At 41.5% G+C, this 19757-nt stretch overlaps 1 protein-coding gene across 1 annotated transcript in view; it reads left to right on the top strand.

Annotated features, from left to right (window-relative positions):
• The first annotated feature begins 1503 nt into the window (after nt 1-1503).
• LOC111862390 (chymotrypsin-like protease CTRL-1) overlaps nt 1504-19757 on the top strand; it is a 52949-nt gene continuing 34695 nt past the window's right edge. Inside the window, exon 1 of the mRNA XM_023847746.2 lies at nt 1504-1605. The gene's annotated coding sequence lies outside the window, so the exon portion shown is untranslated. The remainder of the gene's footprint in view (nt 1606-19757) is intronic.

Genomic DNA, 19757 nt, shown 5'->3' with positions numbered 1-19757 from the left:
CGAACTATACCGACCGAGCGACCGCCGCTTGTCGGCGAAGTTAGTGCCAACTTTAGCGGATAGAGAATGTCGCGTGGTCAGAGCAAAGAATCCCCACGGCCGTTAATTTCGGTTTTATAGACCGGAGCCGCTGTTTCCGTGAAATAGCTCCTCAATTATCCTCATGAGGCTGAGTGGACTCCGTTCCAGACCCACTACTTCTCAGAAAATCTGGTAGCGCTGGGAATAGAACCCGGCATCTCGATCTGTAGCCAGGAACGCTGGCACTAGACCGCAGAGGCGGTCGACGCTCGGTTATAACACTCGAAATGTTGCTATTGTTGATGATGGAGTTAAATGGTAATATGCCCTTCATGCCTAGTTTCGGTGTATCGGTCAAGCTGTGTCAATATCATTAACAACTACAAAATGAATTGTTCACACAATGTTCCCACATTCCGCGGAAGTAGCTATTTTCTTAGAGGGGAGTAACCTCGCGGCCTAACAGGAGTGATAGCTGCATGAAGCCCTAGTTCATATCTATGTAATCTGTAAGCTGAAAATTTCCGGACAATTAGAAGAAATTAGAATTGTAAAGGAAGAAAACGAAAGATAATTAAATAAGTTTGGTATAACGGTAAAGTCACAGGATTTCACTACGAATGTAAAGGTAAAAGTAAATTTATTCCTGCATCTAATTAAACACCACTTCATGAAGATATATGGGAGGGTGAATGTATAGCTCCGCCATGCTTAACCTCTGCACAACATGGAGGTGAGTAGACAGCTTCAAGCCTCTTCCGCTTTAACCCCCCGGGGAAACAACCATGATACCCACTGTACAGGAAGCTGGGTTGGCCCCAGAGCCTCTCTGGCCTTAAGAGGAAGAGAGACTCATCACTCCGCGGTCTTCCAGCCCGCAGCTTAATATACTGAGATGTCCCGGCTTAATACTAAGGAGGTATCGTGAAAGATTCAGTAGGATGTATGTGTTGAGGTCCAGATTCAAATCAGTTACTAAGGAACTATCGATTGTAGTATCGACAGCATCACAGTTATCCTTGGTTCTTTTGTCAGAGACATTCCTTCGTACGGCCTCGACAAAGACAATGACCTTGAACTCATCCAAGTATCCTAGGCCTATTTAAAATCTTACCATTCAGAATAAATCTACACTGAGGTACTTCAATGTAAGTACATAAATGGGTAACTATTACTCTGTAGTTCATAATAACTTTATCATGTAGACTGAAGCATATGAGGGAAAGTAGGTATCAAGGTATTTTTAAAGAACTTCTTATAAGTTCATGATAATGAAGGCAAATACTAATAACCAGTAGATGTGGCCGTGATTGACTTGCATTCTGAACACTTTTGATGAAAGGTTTCCTTATAAGCCCCCTGTGAGAATGGTGAGCGGGACTCGAACCCGCCTACACCAGCGTTGTTTCGACGTTGGTCAGCTGGAGGGAGAGCAGGAGAGAGCGGAGAAAGCAGAAGAAGCTCGCGTGAGTTTTCTCTTCTGTTGATGTCAGTGACTGAGAGACCGTGGCAGTGAACATAGTGCGATCGCAACAGTGCTGTGTGCCGAGAGATGGGAGAGCAGCGGGGATGTACGTGTACCAGGTAAGTATCTTGAGGATAGGAGGACAGCATTACATTGGATCCGGGGCATGGTTTGTGAGCATGAGACATGGATGTAACTCTCTCACGATAGTGATAGATTGAGCCGCGTTCAATGCCCTGGGTCTATATTAAATGGAACTTCCGGACATATTGTGAAGATGGGAAGTGGAAAGCTGTTGATTCTTGGAGATATACATTAAAGCAAAACTTTAGGAGGGATTGAAAGAATGGGAGTTAGGTAGCTATATTGAATCTTGGAGATAAACGTTAAAATGGTTCTTTAGAACACGCTGTGAAGATTGGAGATAGCTATGTTGAATCTTGGAGATAAATATTACAATGAATCTTTCGGATATACTGTGAAGACTGGAGAGAAATATGCTGAATCTTGGAAATAAACACAAAAATGGATCTTTAGGACACACTGTGAAGATTGGAGATAGCTATGCTATCATACACATTAAAATGGATCCTCAGGACAGACTGTGAAGGTAAGACTATCTTTCTTTTTATTGCTAGTGAGGTGGGACTAAGTCCCTTGTACTGCGGCCACTTCTGGCCTAGTGTACCAGCCCCAGATGATAGGTGAGGGTGATTGTGGAGCAATTTGTGGAATGAAGATTGGCAGGGGAAACCGAAGTACTCGGAGAAAAGTTGCCCCAGCGCCACTTTGTCCACCACAAATCCCACTTGACCAGAACCGGGATCGAGCCCGGGCCTCAGCGGTGGGAAGCCAGCGACTAACCGGTTTAGCTATGGCGCGGCCTACAGCTGTGGTTACGAAGGGTTCTATCTTCTGGGATATAACACCGTCTAGTCTGTTGAATGTAAACCGACATTTCGGAGGAACATGTCACCTCCAACTACAGTGTGAAGCGTAAACATCACAAGAAACCAGAGATCTCAAACCTTTAAAGTGACTTCTTTACCGCTTCAGGTAACGTGCTATGCAAATGGCTATACCCACAAGTACTTCAGTAGGGAAACAGGACTGCGCAAGTCACAGGACAGCGATAATTAAAGAAGCAGATGCGGTGTGTGACTTGACAAGTGAGAGGAACCAGCTTCCATTATATGCCAGCAGCCGTAAATAAGTAGAAGCTAGAATATTTGTGCCCAAACTGGAAACAAGTAACGTGTTCTTTAATTTGCTTTGCCCTCAGAAATATAAATCCTTATTATTGCAGCAGTTAGTGCTGCACTACCCATTATCTTACTCCTCAGATGTTTCCAACAACACAATGGTTACAAACAGACCGTCGTCATGGTAGGTTTGAGGGTTGTGGCTGAGACTGACAAGTGGTTAAGTCTTTTGTTTCTATGTCACAACGCATTTGTTTTTCCTGTCACGATACTGTTGACCGCCTCCGTGGTCTAGTAGTCAGAGTTCCTGGCTACAGATCCAGAGGTTCGGGTTCGATTCTCGGCGCTACCAGATTCTCTGAGAAGTAGTGAGTCTGGAACTTGGTCCACTCAGCTTCGGGAGGATAACTGAGGAGCTATTTCAAGGAAATAGCGGCTCCGGTCTATAAAACCGAAAATTTACTGGATTCATTGCGCTGACCACGTGACACCCTCTATCCGCTGAAGTTGGCACTAACTTCGTCGACAAGCGGCGGTCGCTCGGTCGGTATAGTTCGCTTGCGGGTTAAAACCACGGAGTTTGTTGTTTGTTTGTCATGATACCGTTCAGCAATTCATAACAACCAGGCAAAAGAGCGGGAATGCGAGAATATTTAGTTGGCTGGATGGTTTCAGAGGATATTCTTCGTTGTATCTGATGACCCGAATAATGTATATGTCAACAAAAATGATTAATAATTTTAATATCAAACTTAGGATAAAAAAGAAAGGGATTACTGAACATAGGAATATGGGAAGGGTGCTGCCCTTCCTGCTGATATTGTAATCATCATCTGCATTCTTTGCAATTTGGCATTCTGAATGCCCGTACGTTTTCCGAAAATCTTTGAATATCTTTCTCATTGCTGTTTTTCCTGTCCCGTTATTTATTTATCCTATTCCTATCCAATTTCCACAATTAATCAGCTCCTCTGTTTCTTTCCTACCTTTATCTCCTTTTCTTCTTTCTCCCATATTCCATTCCCAGCTCCTATATTTGTTAACCCTATCGTCATTGCTTTCCCCACATCCTAACAACGGCGCGCTTGGTTTTCCTGGAGCGCGAAATGTGCTGGTAATTATTTATATATAGATATTTCAGTTGACTTTTGTTATTCAGAAAGACCAATTTCTCAGCTTTTGTGCTTTATTCTGATCCCTATATTTTGAAAGATATTTGTGCAGGCCTGGTTAACGCATTTCGGCAGTGGCGCTAGTGTCGTTCCCACCTCAAGAATTTGTTCGTCCGCCCTGTTGTTATTACCGATTGTAGGAAATTAACTTGTACAAGCTTAGAGCGACCTTCAGATGCATAACGTATAATCATATACGTGTCGTGCAACAAATGAGGCAATATTCTCTCACTGAACAACATAACAAATGGATAAAAGTATATTCTAAATAAATTTAGATTTAAACACCCCTTGATAAGATGTTAGAAAACATTTAATTCATTCAAGTCAAATTAAAAAGGAGGTGTTCAATCGGTCAGTATATTTGTAAAGTTAATCGAGATTACGTTTAATATGACTGTACTATGTTGTTTAAATTTACCTTGTATTACAACGTTACACGAAACAATGTGGGAGCCTCGACGTCTCACAATCCTATGGACCTACACGCCCTGTTACAGGGATAGCTGTAAAAAAAAAAGGTAAAATTATCCCTCTTCTTGACCTCTGCACTAGCTGGAGATGAGTGGTCAGCTTCACGCCCCGGTCGTTTTACCCCTGGGGAAATAGCCCTCGGTATCCATTGGATAGGAGGTTAGGTGGACCCCAGAGCCGGTCTGGACGACATGGAGAGAAGAAAATTCTTGACCCCACCTGGACTCGAACTCCGACCCCTCGGTCCTCGAGCCCATAGCTAAGCGCTTTACCAACTACGCTATTACGGCTCCTCGCTGTCCCGGTTCCCACAGGGATAGCTATACCCTTAAGAAAGGTAAACATAAAGCTATCCCTGTAATAGACCGTGAATGCCCATAGGATTGTGAGACGTCGAGACTGCCACATGTTCTCTAGACAATCGGCTCACAGATTGCTGTAAGGTCAGCCTTACGCGCCGGCCGCCTTTACCCCACAGAAATATTCGTGGTACTCATTTCTGTTAGAGGCTGAGTCGACCCCAGGGCCAGACTGAGGCTGGAGAAATTAGATAAATCGACAAAATCCACCTCATCGGGACTCGAAGCCGCGACCTTCTGGCTTGTAGCATAGTAGCTCAACCAACTACGCTACCGTGTGCCCCTCTTGGTAACTATATTGATGAAATGTGTGTAAAGAAACAATAAGTGGTATTACGGAGTGGGATGTGACGGACTTGTCACGTATGTCTAGTGTTGAAACTGTTTGGTGTGTCAGTCAGTGTAACTGTAAGTAAAAGTATTGAGGTGAAACAATTCTGAAAGCGAAGACGAGCGTCTTCAAGGTCTATGCCTTCTCTTTAGTCGGTCAGAAGGCTACTACGCCTGGGTGGACCGTTCACCTTGCTACGTCACGCGTCAGCTGACGGGTAGAAGTCGCACTCTGATTGTTCGCAAACGAAAAACGTTGGGAGGGACGGAGGTTGGGATATATTACAATGACGACCCTCCTCTCTAGTTACATTGTAAATTGCTGGGTTTTGCAAAAACCATATATGTTGTTAGGAAACATTCCTATATGCTTGTAGCTATCCGCCGGTTGTATGCGCTTTTTTTACGAACTTCATAAAATGAACGGACATTCTACAGATCTGAGGTTACATGCTCCTTAGAAACGTCTAGTGACTTGTAACGGACTACATGGTGTTAAATCCCAGAAGACAGAACTGTTTATCTAATCTCCAGATTGAGCAAATTTGCCGAAGGGTAATGTTTTCTGGGAGATGCCGGTTTCGAATTTTCCAAAAAATACCAGTTCTACTCGCTGATGGTTTTCCTTGTTTTTTCTTCAGTACCTCAAGGCAAATGAAATGATAGTGCCTGAAATTAGACCATAACCGATCCCTTATTTGTCCTTTTCAATTCATCGTTCAATAATCATGCTAGCATTCGACTCTAAATTATCTCAGTTGTTAACCGCCTACACTATTCAGTGTGACTTAAACGTAAATATATATATATATATATGATGCCTTTACATGTTTCGGTCAATTAATGACCATCTTCAGAAGGTAAATAACAACACGTTGAGGAAACTACTGTTATATAAATCATAGTACATTAAGATCAAAATTGTCCAAAGTTTTATTTATAAAGATTTTGATTAAGCTAAAATTGATGAGTTATAGTAATAAAATTCTTAATATTTAAAATCTTAAACCGCTAAGGTTCGTGTCTTCGTGCCTCTTCCATCAACGGAAGATTGGATAGATTGCCGCCCTTGGAGGTCTGGGCAGTGTTTTTTCTTCTTTATATAGTTAAGAGCCTGTGTTTGTTGTTAAGCTGTTAGTCCTTTCGTTGTTTGTTTATTAATATTTTAACTCACCATGTTTTAGCTTAATTAAAATCTTTATCTAAAACTCTGGACAACTTTGAACTTGATGCACTATGATTTATGTAATAGTAGTTTCCTCAGCGTGTTAATATTTGCCTTCTGAAGATGGTCATTAATTTATCGAAATATATAAAGGCATCATATATATATACAGGGTGTCCGGATGAAAGGTATCCAAAATAAAACAATTATACCTCAGAAAGCTTTTATTATACACATTTATGGGTTACACCACTACAAAGGGAAACTATCGATTTTTTTTTCTGAATATTTAACTTTCTCAGTAAATTTCAACGTGGGATCCCTTGGTGGCACGACAAATATCCAGACGATCCAGCATGCTTGGTGTTACCATAGCCACAGCGTCCCTTATGCGGGCTTTCAGGTGTTGAAGTTCGTTGATCTTAACCTGGTAGACAATGTTCTTCACATAACCCCGCAAGAAAAAAATCAGTGGAGTTGAATCTGGCGACCTAGGAGGCCAACCGATTGATCCACTCCTGCCGATCTATCTCCCAGCCATCTCTCTGTCTAAGTGATTCCTAACATGGTGGCAGAAATGTGGCGGCGCATGCGCGTAAGCCGGGCATGAAAAAGAAAAACTTACAGGGTTTTCGTTTCCGCTGGCATAAACCGGATACGTGTATGACAGTTACTTCCCGAGATATAACTTTTTTTTTTGGATACCTTTAATCCGGACACCCGATATTCATTTGAGTCATGATGGACGGTGCAGTCAAATCATTCTATAGTATTAAGTAGTGTAACGGACCAGAATGAATAAATTAAAAAATGAATCCGATTTTACTTCAGGGTCTAGGAAACACTTCCCTATCCACTTCAGCTCCCTGAATTCTTAAAACTACATACATATAACGAATTAGATTACACAGTTTATGCGCCCCATAACACAGGATATTATACACGCCGTTCTGGATTAAAAATCCTGGGCCTCTTTCCCCTCCCCCAAAACGAAAAGCAATCTGTGTTGTCATGTTCGTCTGTCTACCCGTCTGTAAACAACATCATCGAAATATTGAGCAACCGATTTGGGTGAAACTTGATATGGCATGTCTACATCACAATTTGCGCAAAAGTTTAATTTTCCTAATATTTTGATACATCCTGTTCTGTAAATCACTATAGATTAAGTTTATCTTGTTATTTGTCAACAAAACACTATTTCCATGAGATTGGGTTACTGCTTAAGACGGTATGTGTGTCGAAACCTGTTGCCTTATGCATTAATCCTACATATTGAAGTAGTGTTGTGTGGGCAAAGAAACAATGAATACTTTACTTATTTACTTACTTACTCATGGAGCAGAATCCTTCTGGAGGAGCCGCCAATTCTGCAGCTATTCAAGAATTTCCCAGCATTTTATGGAACCCGAATGTTCATTATCGTGTTCACAAGAGCCCTCCACTGGTCTCTATCCTGAGCCAGATCAATCCAATCCGTACCATCCCATCCAGTCTCTCTAAGATCCATTTTAATATTGTCTACCCAACTACGCCTTGTTCTTCCCAGTGGTCTCCTTCCTTCTTGCTTTCCCACCAATATCCTATAGGCATCCCTCGTCTCCCCTATTCGTCCTACATGCCCTACTCACCTCATCCTCCTTGACTTGATCACTCTAATTATACTTGGAGAAGAGTACAAGGTCCTCATTTTGCAGTTTTCTAAATCACTACACACTTAAAATCGCAAATGTTACATTTGGTACTATAATATTCGTTTTCCGGGTTCTACAACCTAGAGAGCCTAGGTCTTGGGACGTGCCCATCAGGAATAACAAGTAAATTCTTCTCTGGTTGCTTCATATGGGTTTCCCCTTGTTACGAATAATGCCACTTAGAGAAAGTGACAGACAAGCGGGAAATCCACAGCGCTTCTCTACAGGCCATTATCCCAGGAAGCGAAAGCAACCTGGGATCTGTAGCTTGTAGTAACTCTTACTGAAGCGGTATGAACAGCTCAGCACTACACACTGTGATGTCCGAAGGGTCACCGGTTCACTAGGCGCAACGCCTGGACAGCTCAGATCAGTAAACATCAACATATTCCGTCAGGACAGGCTCCGATTGTGCCCTCACGTCTTAAAAGTTCCTCACCAACATCTGCACCCGTAATCTGCATCCTCTACATGCCTGGATGTTATAACTGTTCCTGCGACAGCCGCATATTCAAAATGTCTTGGTGTCGATTTCTTCCGTCGCCATTATTTATAAAATATAGAATAATGTACTGAAAACCGATCGGTATAGGCAGGAACAGAGCATATTCACAAAATGTTGTATCTAACTTCCATCCTACAAGTGTCGCCTTAATTCTTAATGACTCTATATCCGTTTTTTATTTCTTTCTTCAGGTTAGCAATGCATTTAATTCGTTAGAGCATAGAAATTGTATAACCACGATTAAACTGGGTAAAATCACAATAGTAAAGCAGAAAAGCAATTCCAGTATTTTTCCATCTCGGGCGTTCACTATCCAGCCGAACACAGCGGCCGCGCAGTCTAAGGCATAAACTGTCTTAGCTCGCTCGAGCACTAGAGTCGTGGGTTCGAATCCAACTTGTTTGTGTTGTCCTCTGTTCAGGTAGCGGCCTTGCGACAGGCTGATCCTCTGTCGAAGGAGTTCTACTGATTGTGTAAAATACCACGAAACTGAAAAAGCGGCCAAGGCCCAACAAAGGGCTGTAGATCCATAGATAGATAGATTGGTAGGTAGGTGGGTGAGTAGGTAGATAGGTCGGTGGGAGGATATATATATATAGATTGGTAGGTAGGTGGGTAGGTAGGTAGGTACGTGGGAGGATAGTCGGATACACGGACAGACAGACAGACAGACAGACAGATAGCTAGAGAGATAAATAGATAATATTCACTATCCACGTTTCAGATATTTCCTCTATTCCTCAGAATGTGGAACGTTTAGGAACTACACACCGCAATATTCGACACAATATTGGTAGGCCTGTATCAATCAAATATTTTCACAAACCTATAGGAAATCTGTCCATTTCGCATACTGTCTTTGATTTAATTGTCAGGTAAGTGCTAGGTGAGACTTTTGGATAAAGATGTTCCTCGTTATGTTCGTGTCCAAAATTTTCACCGACTTCTTCCTTCTTATGATCAAATACATTGCATAGTGCTTTGTTATAAAACATTTAATTTCATAGCTGTCATTTGTGCTGTTGTACCTATTATATACTCAACTTAATAGATGGCTTAACAATATACAATTATCCAGTCATATAAATGTTGTTTTTGAATGGATATAATCATTTTTTTTTAGTTTCGACTCAGCATGAAGATTGGAACTTCCCGTTCATCCAACCAATTCCGTGGCCTGTAGTCCGCAAGCGAACTATACCGATCGACCGAAGTTAATGCCAACTTTAGCGGATAGAGGGTGTCACGTGGTCAGCGCAATGAATCCCCACGGCCGTTAATCTCGGTTTTCTAGACCGGCTTCCTGTTCATCAGAGTATCTTAATCCCCATCTACCCTGAAGATGGAAGCATTAGAAATCTTCGGAATCCCGGATTTTTCATTAAATGCTATATGATTCTTGGTCATTCAATTGTATAAGATATCCTTTCTTTATTCAGTTACACTCTCACAATGTATATATAATTCTAGGATTATACTGTGTCCACACTGCTGCATGTTTCGGCCACTATTTTTGGCCATCATCTAGTAGTATTTACACAGTCACCATGAACTCTCTGCTATTCCCCTTTCATTGCCCAATGTTTACAATTTGGGGAAGGCCATGTTATTATTTAGAGTGTAGACTTTTAGTTGTAGACTTCAAGTCTTATACTAAAAACCCACATCATAAATAACACAGTATTTTTTTTTAATTCTGCAACTAAAAATCTACATTGTAAACAACAACATTACCTTCCCCCAATTGTAAACATTTGCCAATGAAAAGGAAATAGCAGGGAGAATTATCCTAGAATTACTACAGCTCATTTAAGATTTCGTCACCTGGACCTGTTCTTTATGGAACCAAGTGACTACTACTATGACGCCCCCATAAATAAAGCCCTGCAGCTCATTCAAAGCGTAGGTTTAATAAGGGATCAATTAAATGGGAAGCACAATAGGTCATTGTTGGTCGCTATTGTGGCCCACCCCTCATACATACATACATACATCCTAGAGTTATAAACACATTGTGAGATTGGAACTGAATAAAATATTGTACACACGATATGAGGCTAAAACACAACATTACAAAGATATTCGTTATATTGGAGCCCGAAACTTCGTCACTGTAAACATATAGCCCGCTAAGGCTCTGCTAATTGCTAGGGTTTTCTTAATTAATTCGCTTATTACTTTGTATGAAGAAAAATTCCACCATATATAATCCCAAAGTTGGAAAGCCGTTTGCTGTGGACGGTTTACTGCTCTTTATGACACATATTCAAAGCTGCACTCCGCATCCATATATCGTCTGTCCTCTTCGCACAATTAACACATTTACTTCTTTCGTTAATTATATGCTTTCTTTACGTATGTTGTTCACGACCTCGAGACTGTCTCCTGTGCGCATGACCGTGTGAGTGTGGCAGAAGGCTGGTGAAAGTGCTAGCGGGCGACAGCGAAATTTGAGTTGTATATGTGTGTCGTCACAACAAATGCTCTCTACATATGCTTCAATATGCAAACACCACGGAGACATGCAGTTCAGAACACGATAGACACAACCAAAAAGACTGAAAAGTGCCCTGCAGAATTGCCGACCGTGTTGTTTGTTGCTTTCTGTCCTTCACTGTTCGATACTCTGTCTCTGTTCATTAGGGTTAACCGGGGAGGTTGTGATACATTTACCTTACATGGCGAATTGACGAAACAAAAACAGATATTCAGAGTCTCCTGTGGAGAAACATTTTAGAAAGCATCTTCATTAAAAAACGAGTTGAAGTGAGAGCGTATTATTGAAACTGATCTCAACATACTGAACATACAAGCTGCTTACAGAAGTGAGTCACTTTTTTATATTAAAAAAGGTAAAACTATCCCTGTAACAGGCAGTGGAAGCCCATAGGGTTGTGACAAGTCGAGGCTCCTGTATTTTTTAGACAATCGGCTCACAGATGGCGGCGATGTTGTCGGCTATATGCCCTGGCCTCCTTTTACCCCCAGGAAGATTCCTGGTACTCATCTCTGTTAGAAACTGAGTCGACCCTAGGGAAATAATGCGGATGATTTTTTTTTTAATTTTTTCCTTACAATATAATCTTCCTTCTGTATAGTTAGATCTTATAAATATTGTGGGCTCTTGGTAGCTCTAAGACTTCCCATATATGATAGAACGTTAAAACATAAATATCGAAATTATAATTTAGTTATGATTGACCGCTTCTGTGGTCTAGTGGTCAGAGTTCCTTGCTACAGATCCAGAGGTTCCGGGTTCGATTCCAGGCACTACCAGATTTTCTGAGAAGTAGTGGCTCTGTAACGGGATCCACTCAGCCTCGCGAGGATAATTGAACTATTTCAAGGAAATAGCGGCTCCGGTCTAGAAAACCGAGATTAACGGCCGTGGGCATTCACTGCGCTGATCACGCGACACTCTCTGTCCGCTAAAGTTGGCACTAACTTCGTCGATAAGCGGCGGTCGCTCGGTTGGAATAGTTCGCTTGCGGACTCAAGCCACGGAGTATTTTTGTTTTAGTTCTGCGAAGATGTGTACGCTGAGACGTTACTTATTGTTTATATATGTAGAATAAAAATGAGTGTGTACTTACAGACAGTGAAACGGATGTATTCAAGTAACTATGATGTTAACTATAGTGAATCAAGGCTTAGAAGTGAGAATAGTTCAGTCATTAAAAATAGATTAGTAACTTCCAAATAATGATTGAGGACGATGCATCATTTTTCCTACAGTAGATGGCGTGTATATATATATATATACATATACGTATATACTGTGTATAGTTTACAACATGTAGCATTGCGACAAGTAATTATGGAACAAAACTTCGTGTTTCTTCAATCAGTGATAGGACATCCTAACTGAAGAATATTCTGCTTGTTGCAAGACCCCGCCTCCACACGGGGATCTCTCTGTTGCTACCGTAAGCAACCATTATTTAAATAGTACTGTGACCTGTATACAACATTTCAACTTTTATTTCGCGATATACACATATTACCAAAAAATTCTGAAGTTAATATTTAGCATCTTTTGACAGTGTCCTTTTTATAGCCCCTCTGCACGGACTCCATGGAAAACATGACCTGTTTTTGATGTGTTTACCGCGCCATTGCCTACCGATAGACGTCCAATTGTCGCGCGCGGGAATGCGTTTACCGGTTCGTTACCTAGCCATATCTTTATATGGCCTTCATAGCAAGTAGAGGTATGAACTTTAAACCGATACGAAACGAACTTCTCTGGGTCTCCTTTTGGAGTAATTACCACCAAGTTTTATCTAATTTCATGCTTTGTAAGCCGAAACATATGAACACAAGTACACAGATGGATTCTCCTTTAAGCGTCCACGTCGAGATCCCAAGTCCACTGTAACTTCTACAGAAATGTTTGTCGTACGTGAAGATCGTAATATGCAAATACCAAATGGATTCGCCATTTGTTTATTCAGTTCAAGAACACAGGAAGTGTATTAAAAGCAAAATTCGTCAGGAGAACCGTGGACCCAAATAAAGAATTTCGAGCACACGAATTTTTCGTTGATGTGGGAAGAAATCTATCGCTCGTCAGAGTTCCTGGAATTGCTGTATCCAAAATTATGTCGCATAAGTGGATGAACTGCATGCTTAAAAAATTCTACTTAGATTTGAAATAAAGGAAACTGATCCTCCGAAAATATTCAAATATTAAAATACCGAGTTAAATAAAATCTGTGAAAATTTTCAAACAAGAATAATTTTTATAGAAGCAGTTTCTTTTCACATATTAATTGTGATAACTACAAAATCTCGTGATGAAAACAGCCATATGAAGTTTCTGCGTTCATGAGGTACAGACCGTCTCTACGGTCTAGTAGTCAGTGTTCCTGGCTACAGATCCAGAGGTCTCATCACCAGATTTTCTGAGAAGTATAGGTCTGGAACGGGGTCCACTCAGCCTCGTTAGCAGAACTCAGGAGGTACTTAAATGTTAAGGAGCGGCTCCGGTCTAGAAAACCGAGGTTAACGGCCGTAGGGATCCGTTGCGCTCACCACTCGACACCCCCTATCCGCAAAAGTTGACACTAACTTCGCCGACAAGCGGCGGTCGCTCGGTCGGTGTAGTTCGCTTGCGGACTAAGGCCACGGAGTTTATGATGCGCAGAACTGAGCTTCTGCATGAAGTCGTGGTAGGACGTACATCATTCGCAGAAAACACCATAAAGGGCGATATTTATCTCGAACTGTTAGAATTATTTGCGTCCCCACACAATGAAGATTCAGAAAGTGGGAAAGAAACTGTGATTCTTTCTAGCAGGGTGAGTTTCCACCACATTTAAGCAGCAACTGTGAATTAATCAAATTCCATGAATTGAAGGACGACTCTAGGATCTTACACCACCGGATTTTTCATGTGGGCATACGAGGAAAATATTGTTTACGCAGAGAAAGATCAGTGATTTACGTCACCCGCTAGGGGAAATTTAAACGGTCACTCCGTACATCCTCCATCTTATCTAGGGAAAACTCGATAGCCACTCAGGGATACAAACGGTGCAAGGATACCAGAAAAGGGTGAGACTTCCTCCGGATAATAAGTTGTCCTGCCGGTCACGGTAGCCGAGCGGTCTATGGCATGTACTGTCTTCGCTCGCTTGGAAACCGGGATCGTGGGTTCGAATCCCACTCAGGGCATGGATGTTTAGTTTGTGTGTGTGCGTTTTTCTGTGTTTGTGTACAGGTAGAGGCCTTGCGACGAGCTGATCACCCGCCCAAGGAGTCCTACTGAATGTGTAAGATCTAGAAAAACCGAAGTGAACGGAGAAGTTCATGGACGTAGGCCTAGGCCCACTGGGGCTGTAGTGCCAAGGAAAACAAAAGTTGTCCCTATACTTAACTCGTTAACCAGTACGCCATGAAGGCGTATGGGGAGTGGATGCATAGATCCACATTTTTCTGACCTTGGCATTTGCTGAAGGTGAGTGGTCAGCTTCATCCTCAGCCACTTTACTCCCGGGGAAAGAACCTCCGGTATCCATTGGATAGGAAGCTGGGTGGGCCCCAGTGCCGGTCTGGACGCTGTGGAGAAGAATAAATTCTTGACCATACCAGGCCTCGAACTCTGATCCCTCCATCGTGCAGCCCGTAGCCAGTCGCTATCCCGGCTCTGAATTTGTATCTGTGCTTAATTAAGCACCCTCAATAAAGGGGAGTGGAGGCAGCTCCACGTAATCTTGACTATGAAATTATATGGAGGTGAGTGCTTTATGACCCGGTCTCTTTATTGCCGAGGAAGAAGGCCCTGTACAAATTTCTTAGGAGGCCCAGTGGGTCCCAGAGCCTGTCTGGATCCAATGAGGAGATTGAAAATCCATTATCTTTACCTAGAATAGAACCCAATCTCCCCAGTAATCAAACCCGACTCACACTCATTGTATTAACTGAGCTATCAGGGCTCCCCACGAAATATTTTTTGTCGTTTCTCTATTTCATTTAAAGACACTGTCTATATCTAGCCTCTATAGCACCGAACGGGGGAATGATAGGTGTGTAATGAATTGGACAGAATTTTCTAAGAGACTTATCATTGTCTGGTCGATGTAACATCTCGGAATTTTCTTGGAGGAACTGAGGAAGTACAAGAAACGTATCAGGAAAATTCGAAATTCGAATAGAGCGACTCCCGAATTAGGGTGTATAACATTACTGCTACGCCTGCCCACTCGGTCTTGATTTAACTGCAACAGTTTTGTTACAGTCTTCGTGGCGAGCGAGAATAAGAAACAAAATTATTACAGTCATGAAGGCATAGGTACAACATGTACAGCGGACATACAGATATTACAGACTGCTGTCAAGTGGTCTAAAACGAAATGTCACCACGCCTTGCTGTGTTTATTCTTTTGCGTGCTAAGATATTTTTCCGACAGATATGCAGTCCTTCAGCTGTTTTTGATTATTTAACGGGTGCGTCCTCTCTCTGTTTAGTTATAAAGAGAGTCTCATTTTGTGTCGTTTATTCTGTCAGGGCGTATTTCTCGTCAAACACCTTAAAGTGAGCGAAATATTATCTACGCCAGAAATGTCTTTTGGGTGTACAATAAGATCGAAAATTTTGTGACGGTGGCATATTAATACTGTGTTTCTGGACATTATCCATCATCTGTTGGTTTTATTTAAAATACACTTTTCGGAGATTGAATTCTGTCTCCGTCTTCAGGCGAAACTTATTCAGTTGGGCCCAGCCCCTTATTTACTTACTTACTTACAATACATAAGTATGTAGAATCCCATTAAGTGAAATTTGTTTAATATGGGCAAGTAACTTTTTGTCTCTGGAAAAATGATAAGAGTTAATACATTTACAGACGGACATACGACCCGCATTACAACAGTAGATAAGATGGTCTACATAACAGTATAAACAAAGGCTGTAACTTCATTCTTTTATCTACTCAAAATATTTTTTATCTTATTTTAATTGATTTTAACTCATTACTCTTTATAAATACACAACTTGTTTCATTATATTAACAATTCAGTCCTGATTTCTATGGTCACTGTTAGGTCTCTTTACGATACTGTAGCAGCTATCCCTGTAACATGCCGTGAAGGCCCATTGGGTTGTGAGACGTCGTGGCTCCCACATTTTGTCTAGATAATCGACTCACAGATGACGGTGAGGTTGTCAGCCTTTCATGCCGGCTGTCCTTTACCCTCCAGGAAGATTCCTGGCACTCATTTCTGTTAGAGGCTAAGTCGACCCCAGGACCATAATGCTGGAAGGATTAGGTAAATTGAAAAAAAATTCTACCTTATTGGGCCCGTGACCTTCCGGCTTGTAGCATAGTGCCTCAATCAACGACACTACCGCGTGCACTATACATACGTGAAATAGTTCCTTTGTAGTGTTGATGATGCCTTTTGTTGATAGCCGATAGTGGCCTAAACATGTAAAAGCAAAACTTCACTTACTTCTAACACACCAGCTACACTTGATGGACTTCTAATACATGAAATTTCTAATGAAATCTTTGTCTTAGGAATAGCAGGGGTACCGTTGTGGCACTCAGATTACTCTCAGAGTTAAGCAGGGTACTTTACGAGTTAAGTATGGCAAGTGATTGATTGATTTTGAAATAATCTGAATTCGTACGTAGATTACTATTAGGTTTGCAATCTGCAGGGTCAGCGCAAGCATAAACGCCATCTTCAAGCAGTCATAACAGCGCACCCTACGTTTAAAAACTGGATCAACGTTATGGAAAACTGATCACAACCAATAACGAGAAATTTTCTGAAAATCTCTACTGGTGCCGTAATTCTTAAAGCAGTTCTACTTACATTGTTTTGAATAATGACAATATGCTAAAGAGTTCAGCTGAAATTAATTTTCATTTAATGAAAGTAAAAACTAATTCGTAAAACATGTCACCTCAGGTTGACGCTTTTTTCGTTCAGTGCTCTTGCAACGGCTCTGGTTACACTTTCATTGCACAGAGCACATCATGTGGCAGTTTCATATGCATGTTTCATATCCGAGAATAATGGTCGGAACTAGATTAAATTTAGTATCGGAAGTCTCTAATAACTTTCTGAAATAAAGTTACTTTAATTTCGTCTCGCTTGAATAAAAAAAACCCACTTAACGTGAAAATAAAAACGAACATCATCTTTGTCATATATATATATATGTAGTAAATAAACATCGTTTTACAGTAAACCCTAGCTAATCCGGATTAATAGGGGGGTCATCCGGATTAGTGAAGCAGAAGTAGCCCTAAATGACAAAAAAAAACTTACGACATAAATAAATGGATAATTTAATGATATAAGGGGTGCTGATAAAAATAAATTACAAATATCACTGTGGAGCCTTTCTTTTAAAAACTATAAAAAGACAATACATTTATTCATCAATGAAAGACTCAGAAGTTGGAAGCCGCCAGTCGCTCATCTACTCAACATTTCTCAATATTTTAAGGAACCCAAAGGTTCATTACCATGTTCACAAAAGCCCTTCACTATTCCCTGTCATGAGCCATATGAATCCAATCCATGCCACACCATCCTATTTCTCTAAGATGCGTTTTAATATTATTTTTCGCCAATGTCTAAGAACTCCTATGGTCTTTTTCCTTCTGGGTTTCCCACCAAAATCCTCTATGCATTCATCTTTCCCTCCATGCATGCTACATGTCCTGCCCATATCATCGCCCTTGACCTGTTCATTCGAATTGCATTTGGCGACGGGTATCTAATGACTCCCCATTATTAAATTGTCTCCAGCTTCTTGCAATTTCATCCGGCTTCTGTTAAAATACTCTCCTTGGCACCCCGTAGGAACGTTAAAAATTATATTTCAAGTTGAAAAGAGTGAAAATCTGGACCATAATCTTATTATTACGAGCTTATCATTATGCAAGAAAGAAAGTCAGACTGTCCATGTTCTGAGTTTCACTTCAGCTGGGAACTATAATGCACAACTCCTTGGCGCTTTCTGCTTGTATCCAGAGGATCCAGAGTACACAAACTGTGGATTCAGATAAGTTGCATGCGCACGCGCAAACAGACTTTCTTCAGCGCCCTCTTTAACATGAACACGCCAAAAGCACTTTACAAGAAATTTGCGTGGACACGAATGAACATATGGAGCACTCTCACTTTCTCTCGACTTCGAGTGTTGGCAAGCATGCCGACAGAACTTATCCAAGGGGAGGGAGGATAACAATATTCCCAGGGGGGGTGGCAGTCAGGAAATTTGCTTAAATTTAAAGAATACCGTCTTCTGGGATGTGGCGCCGTGTAGATATTTTGTTAACCGACGATTAGGAAGAACGCATTGCCTCCATCTTCAGGGTATAAGAAATTCGCAGGCGATGAACCAGCGTAAGTAGGTCGCGGATTTCTTATACCCTGAAGATGGAGGTGATACGTTCCTCCGAAACGACGTTAACACAACATCTACACGGCATTCTTTATTGTCACCGCCGTGAAAACTTTGTTACATATTTGCTTAAATTTAGTTTAAGACTATTTCTGCTAATCGCCCTAGAAATTCCAGAATAAATAAAACAATTAAATTTAAGAAGTTCTAATTTTGTAAATACTTGATAAATTTCATTCTTCGTTTCAGAATTAATTTCTTTTTTTAAATCCAGCATGACTGGCAGATTCCTCGCACCCCACCCCCATGCGCCAGTATCCGTGCTTTCAGGTTCCCAGTCCCACATCCTGTTCCTGTGGATCCATCATAACAACATCCACCCGTTTACGTCTGGATCTCCCATGTGAGTTCTTCCCGCCAGGATTCCCGACTGCAATATTGTATTCCTATGGATACTTTATATCATCCTCCGTACTACAAGTCCCGCCCATCTCAATCTTCTTAACTTTCACAACTCAATGACATTTCGTGAAGAGAAGAAAATAACGGCGCTCCTAATTAGGCCTATACAATTTTCTCCGCTCACCTGTTGCTTCCTGTCTCTTGACTACAAATGCTTTATTTCCCATTTCATTCTCGAAAATAAAAAACACCTACATATACGTACATCTAAGTCCCATGATTTTTTCACAATTCGTAACACCTTAAGTTCCTGTCAGTTTTGTTAAAATCCTTCATTTCAATTACAGTATCAAGAGCAAGTGTTTTACGTATTCCTAGTTTCAATGTACAAACAGACGCATCCCGAGTGAAACAGGCATTAATTTAACAACTCTTTTAAAGCTGCTACTTCAATACAACAGTATCGCATATTAGCCTAACTGTAAGGTAAAAGTAAAGTTGTCCCTGTGCTTATTTAATTAAACACCGCGCCATGTAGACATATGGGGGAGTGAAAGTATAGCTCCACCACTCTCGACCTCGACACTAGATAGACTTCAGTGATCAGCTTAACGCGCCTGCCGTCTTACTCCCGGAGACAGAGTCGCCGGTACCCAGCAGGCTGGGTGCGAAATATGGAGCTGAAGACAAATTTCTCCGCCGGAAATCGAAACCCGGCCGTCTAGCCCGGAGATCGTCGCTATACCGACTGAGCTATCCCTGCTATAGACGTAATAATGCGAAATATTTGGAAGACAACTGACACGAACATAAGCCGTATGCAAAGAAATACGGTAGGTCCAAAAAACTGTGAAACCCTCTTCCAAATATTTCGCATTATTACGTCTATAGCAGGGATAGCTCAGTCGGTATAGGGACGATCTCCGGGCTAGACGGCCGGGGTTCGATTTCCGGCGAAGAAATTTGTCTTCAGCTCCATATTTCGCACCCAGCCTGCTGGGTACCGGCGACTCTGTCTCCGGGAGTAAGACGGCAGGCGCGTTAAGCTGATCACTGAAGTCTATCTAGTGTCGAGGTCGAGAGTGGTGGAGCTATACTTT

Source organism: Cryptotermes secundus, unplaced genomic scaffold (assembly GCF_002891405.2).
Source record: "Cryptotermes secundus unplaced genomic scaffold, Csec_1.0 scaffold674, whole genome shotgun sequence".
Lineage (NCBI taxonomy): Eukaryota > Metazoa > Arthropoda > Insecta > Blattodea > Kalotermitidae > Cryptotermes > Cryptotermes secundus.
The sequence above is the reverse complement of the archived record's forward strand: the minus strand, read 5'-3'. Positions and strand labels throughout refer to the sequence as shown.